Genomic DNA, 6,954 nt, shown 5'->3' with positions numbered 1-6,954 from the left:
GCTGACATAAGCAGGGTCGTCCATGATAATGTTGCTTGGATGACAAGACATGTTTCTCCAAAACCTGTATGGACCATTCAGCATTAATGGTCCCTTCACAGATGTGTAAGTTACCCATGCCTTGGGCACTAATGCACCCCCATACCATCACAGATGCTGTCTTTTGAACTTTGTGCCTATAACAATCCAGGAGGTTATTTTCCTTTGTTTCGGAGGACACCACATCCACAGTTTTCAAATATAATTTGAAATGTGGACTCGTCAGACCACAGAACACTTTTCCACTTTGCATCAGTCCATCTTAGAAGAGCTCAGGCCCAGCAAAGCCAGAGGCATTTGTGGGTGTTGTTGAAAAATGGGTTTTGCATTGCAAAGCAGAGTTTTAACTTGCACTTACAGATGTAGCGACCAACTGTAGTTACTGACAGTGGTTTTATGAGGTGTTCCTGAGCCCATGTGGTGATATCCTTTACACACTAATGTCGGTTTTTGATGCCGTACCACCTGAGGGATCAAAGGTCCATAATATCATCGCTTACGTGCATTGATTTATCCAGATTCTCTGAACCTTTTGATGATTTTACGGACCATAGATGGTAAAATCCCTAAATTCCTTGCAATAGCTTGTTGAGAAATGTTGTTCTAAAACTGTTCGACAATTTGCTTACAAAGTGGTGACACTCACCGCATCCTTGTTTGTGAATTACTTAACATTTCATGGAAGCTGCTTTTATACCCAATTATGGCACCCACCTGTTCCCAATTAGCTTGCACACCTGGGGATGTTCCAAATAAGTGTTTGATGAGCATTCCTCAACTGTATCAGTATTTATTGCCACCTTTCCCAACTTCTTTGTCACGTGTTCCTTGCATCAAATTCTGAAGTTAATGATTATTTGCAAAAAAAAATGTTTATCAGTTTGAACATTAAATATGTTGTTTTTGTAGCATATTCAACTGAATATGGGTTGAAAATGATCAGAAAATCATTGTATTCTCTTTATATTTACATCTAACACAATTTCCCAAATCATATGGAAATGGGGTTTGTATATTTATTCAATAATACTTCAACAAAATATGAATGTAAGTTCATAAACTGTGAAAACAAATGCAACAAAGCAATATTCAGTGTTGACAGCTACATTTTTTGTGGACATGTTCCATAAATATTGATTTTAAAGATTTATTTTTTCGTGAAGAAATGCTTAGAATTAAGTTCATGAATCCAGATGGATCTTTATTACAATCCCCAAAGAGGGAACTTTAAGTTGATGATTACTGCTATGTGATGAAATCTTTATTTATAATTGAATCACTTGCTTATTTTTCAACAAGTTTTTAGTTATTTTTATATATTTTTTTCCAAATAGTTCAATTAAGACTACTACAAATGAGCAATATTTTGCACTATTATACAATTTAATAATTCAGAAACTGATGACATATTGCTGTTTTACTTCTTTATCTCTTTTTTTTCAACCAAAAATGCTTTCCTCGGATTAGGAGGTACTTGAAATAAAAAAAATGTTCACAGGGGGTACATCACTGAAAAAAGATTGAGAACCACTGGGGTATACAACAGTTTGCTGCATCGAATCACCGGGATTCTCAAACTGTGGTCTCAAGCTATTGTTGCTCCAAAGAATCACTTAATTAAAAAAAATGTTTTATTTTCTGTGTGTAATGTAACAGTGACCAACAATATTAAACATGCTTGTTAAAGAAAGCCTCTGCCTTGAGTTTAATAAATATTTAAGTCCACTACTCTACTGTATTAAAATCTTGGTCATTATGGTGTTACTTGGAGAGACACATTTTTTTCTGAGGTGGTAGTTGGTGAAAAAAATGTGAGAACTTCTGGCATAGATGATTTAAGTACAGTAATTTAGAGGACTGGGCCGGCAAAAAAAAAAAAAAAAAAAACATCTTAAATAGCAACCAGGAAGAGGTGTGTCCCGATTGCTACGCAGGATGCAGGTGTGGGAGCCAGCCCTCAGACTGGAGAAGTCGTGGACAAAGGAGCACTGGATAGAATCATTTTAAACAACTCCAGAAACTAATGATAACTGCCATGAGTATCATGACACAATGGAACTATTTTTTAATGTTATAGGTATATCAATGTGACATCATAATTCCTAAAATCTGATATTTATTGTGCATCCCTAGTATTCAACTCAACAGACTCTGTGCTGTTTTGAAAATATGTCAAACAAGCTGCCTAATAAAGCCCTTGCATATGATTGTGTTGTCCTGCCTTTGGTTGCGTTACAAGAATGGCAGTTGTCGACTGTACTCTCTCTCATTTCTTAAACAGAAAACGTGGTGGCAGTCACTTCAGTATTTTGAGTAATCATAATACGAATACACTTCCTAAAATTGTACCTACGAGTGTGTGTGGGTGTTTGTTCAGCTTTGTTTTTCCGGTTTTAAAACTCATTAGAATCCAGACATAGGTCAACTCATGAAACATGTAGAAAGTGTTAAAACTCATTCTCACCTTCATTATCAAACGGAGGCATATCTTGTACATAAATAGAAACACTTTGCCTCCAGGCACTAAGACAATAAGTGCTCTGCCAACAATAAGCGATGATATGACTGTTATGCTGGCGTAACAATAGATGGTAAAATGAACTGGAAAATCTCATATGAAAAATATACAACATAAAGTATTATGAAATATTTATTTAATGAATATTTACTGGACCAAAAAACACTATGTTCTCTGCTGCTGGCTAGTGTTACCACATCTGAGTTATTGTGCATAGATATGGGGAATTAAATACAAAAGTACATTTTTTTCATTAACTGTGTTACAGAAAAGGTTAGTTGGAATATTACAGTAAATAAGTTATAGGGAACACTCAAACCCTTAATTTGAATCAAAAACATTGAAATTCAATGATTTGCTGAATTTGCAAACAGCTAAATTGATGCTCAAAGCAAACTATAACCTGCTACCCAAGAATGTACAAAACTTCTTCTCAACAAAAGAGGAGAAATATAACCTTACGGAAAAATTGTATTTAAAACACGTGTATGCACGTACAACACCTAATACATTTAGCATGTCAGTATGAGGAATTCAATTATGAAATGAATAAATCAAAGAAGGTAAACAAAGTACTAATATGATCCCGTTTAAGAAACCGTTTAAACTTAGTGTTCACACATTACAAAGAAGAAGAATCCTGATAAAAATTAAAGTTTAAGTGCCACTGAAAGTCACACACACACACTCGGTGTGGTGAAATTACCCTCCGCATTTGACCCATCCCCTTGTTTTACCCCCCCGGGAGGTGAGTACCAAGCAGGGAGGGAATGGTTCCCATTTTTATTGCCTTTTGTATGACTCAGGGTTTGAGCTCACGACCTACCAATCTCAGGGCAGACACTCTAATCACAAAGGTTAAAATGAGATAACTTGAGGCCATGTCTACACTAAGTCCCCTTAAACGAATAGTTATTTAGCCTAAACCCCGTTTCAGCGACACTAAACCAGCTTTTAAGGTCCCCCTCCTTGGACAAATTATTACACGGGTAAGTGCACCGTATATTTCTTGAATCTCCGACACTTAGCCTTGTATGGACTCATTGATCCTTTACAAACTGAGTTAAGAGAGGAAGTGACACCAGAAAGACTGCGCCCACACACGAAGTGCCGTCAAAAAGAATGCACCGCAGCCAGGAGAGTCATCCAGACATGCCCGTGTTTCTCGATTGACTGATTGATTGAAACTTTTATTTGTAGATTGTACGGTTCAGTAAATATTCTGTACAATTGACCACTAAATGGTAACACCCCAATAAGTTCTTCAACTTGTTTAAGTCGGGGTCCACGTTAATCAATTCATGGTAATCTACTTCTTCTACATGTACAGACGCTTGTGGAACTCACACATGAATACCCTAAGAGAAAGTGATTGCAGCTATTTCGGAAACAACACTTCTCAGACGGCAAAATAACTTTCCAATGTACGGGTCAGCTGTGATTCTACTTACCGAAAAACTTTATCCACTTGTCGAAGGAGAGGCAATGAGATTGCGAGCTCCCGTGGATGTAATGAAAAAGGTAGCACATGCTTTGTATTACCTGGTCGTCAAGGGAAGACTATGGAAAATGGCGAATGGTTTTGGACTGGCAAAGCAGACTGTATCAGTTATTGTCCGCAATTTATGTCGGGGACTCAACGTCTAGGTCAAGAGTATATAAAGTCACCAAAAATGAATGAACAATGAAGGTGAAGGCAAAAGAGTGAGGAGTGTCCTGACAAGATATCGAGATCCCTGGTTTGATTGATAATGTTCTTCATCCCATTGTTCACGTGTCTAATAAAGATTTGATTAACTTGTGATGGCTCAGGTGTGATTCACTACAATAGGGCCCCACTGTTACATTCCCAGATGGCTCAAAGTCTAGGGATCGTAGGGGAACGCAACATAAAAGTGTATAAATCAAATGGGTTGTAGTTTAAAGACACCGAAGCCAATAATTAAAAACAAAAACTAGTGTATTGAAAAGTAACCATGGGGGGGTTACAACAAAGACACAACACTAGCCTAGCTTGGGAATACAGGTGCTGTCAAAGAAATGAATAAAACATACCAAAGCACACGTTTAGAAAAGAAAGCTAAGCTGACTAACTAAAGTTATTTAATTAGCATAAAACAAAAACCTACCTAACTACTCTAACCAAAGAGCGGGTCCAAAATATACAAGGGTGACAGCCACCACTAAGCCTGGTGTCTCTATACACAAACAAAATCCTACGTGTGTAGTGTATAGAGGCCTCTGTCTAAGGTTTCCCAAGACTAGGCTGCAGATACTTACAAAGGTTGAAAGGTCAAAAATATTGAAGACAAAAAAAAGTAGCGCCATAGACAAAATAGCGTCTCTCAAAACTCCAGACAGCATGTCAGAAAAAGAATCCCCCTTTCCAGTGGTGAGCAGGTGGTTTTAAGCAGCACAGCAGGATGAATAGTGGACCGGGATTGGCTGGCTGATCAACAGGTGAAATGAGGAACAGCTGGGAACAGGAACAGGTTGATTGGCAGCAGATGTGTGATCTATTGAAACAAAAGAAGAAGAAAAACAAAAACAAACCACCACTACTTGGAACGTAACACCCACAGCGCACTGGATTCCAGTTAATAGAAATACCACAACACTGGATATTGTTCAGATAAGTTAAATTTAAGAACTTGCACACAAAGCAACACTGGAGATGTCTATGACGTGCATATTTTCCGCGCATGCGTATTAGGTCGCGTTGGCGGACGGTGGGGGAAGGGGGTCTTAACAGGGAATTGTTGTGTATGGACACGGATAAGGTTAGGTGGGATTTACCCTGGATAACCTTATCCGGCGTAGTGTAAACGGGATCTTAGTCAACTCAATATGTGACTCAAACTTAATCAATCATTTATTTGGGAGTACTGTTGTCCATCCATCCATCCATTTTCTACCGCGTGTCCCTTTCGTGGTTGCAAGGGTTGCTGGAGCCTATCTCAGCTGCAATCGGGCACCCTGGACAAGTCACCACCTCATCACAAGGCCAACACAGATTGACAGAAAATAATTAACACTCATATTCACACATGACGGCCAATTTAGTGTTGCCAATCAACCTATCCCAGGTGCATGTTTTAGGAGCTGGGAAGGTGCCGGAGTACCCGGAAGGAACTCACCTAGTCACAGGGAGAACATGCAAACTCCACACAGAAAAATCCCGAGCCTGGGATTGAACTCAGGACTATTCAGGCGCTTTGTATTGTGAGGCAGATGCACTAAACCCTCCTCCACCATGATGCCCTTTTTATAACCAATTATTGTTCCACTTTTTGTTATCAATAAGTTATAATGATCATATTCATATATATGTATATATTGCATGAGTTCCACTTTTTGCACATGTCATGTAGTTATGTATGGTCAAATGTATTGATAAGCACCTAATAATCAGTTGCTAATCTTGGACGTATCCTCGCTCATCCATGCGGACTGGACACTGGCCGAGAGTTTGTTGGCGACCGAGAGTGGCGTCAGCTCTCTTGGTTGCTTTGTTGGGTCTGCTCCTGTCTCTGGCCATGCTCTCTCCACCCCAGCAGATGACAGCGTGGAACACCGCAGAGGCCACCGCAGTGTATATCTTTATTTTACTTTTTATTGATAGCTGTATGTAGAAGTGGCTGGTTCTATCCCCTGCTATAATGTCGTTCATGTCCTTTGTCTCCTTTGATGTTTGATGTTTCCCTCATACACACATGTAAGAGGGATGAGTACTCTGGCTATGAGTTGTTGGGTTTTTTTTTTCCCTTGACCTCAGTCTGGACCTCCTCTCCAGGGGCCCAGGCTTAGGCCGATTTTTTCATTTTATTTTATTTTTTTCTCCCATTACCCCCCACTTGTTTACCTGTATCTCATATTTTTTGTAAGGGGCGCTGGAAGCCGGCAGACCCGTCAGCGATCCTGTTCTGTCTCCCTGTAATGTTCGTCTGATCTTGAATGGGATTGTGCTGAAAATTCAAATTTTCCTGAAGGAACTCTCCTGAAGGAATAAATAAAGTACTATCTGATCTAATCTAATCTAATATAATCCTCCTGAATCTCAATGCTTCATCTTTTCCAGTCATCATTTTAGTCAATACATCAAACATACTTGGTTTTCACTCCTTCCACACAGAAAGATCCCGAGCCCAGGGTTGAACTCAGGTCTACTCAGGACCTTCGTATTGTGAGGCCCATGCACTAACCCCTGTTCCACCGTGATTCCCAGAGAACTGTCGTAGTTATATATTTTTTTATTTAAATTGCGTTACAATTTTAGAACAGTACAAGTGTGTTAATGCTTGTTATGAAGTGAAAAACGAGTTGGATTAAATACGCTTCACGTCTTCCTATCCCTTATTGGACATGTTGTAATAAGAACAATGTACATATGCGAAATA

Source organism: Nerophis ophidion, linkage group LG06 (assembly GCF_033978795.1).
Source record: "Nerophis ophidion isolate RoL-2023_Sa linkage group LG06, RoL_Noph_v1.0, whole genome shotgun sequence".
NCBI classification, from domain to species: Eukaryota; Metazoa; Chordata; class Actinopteri; order Syngnathiformes; family Syngnathidae; genus Nerophis; species Nerophis ophidion.
The sequence above is the reverse complement of the archived record's forward strand: the minus strand, read 5'-3'. Positions refer to the sequence as shown.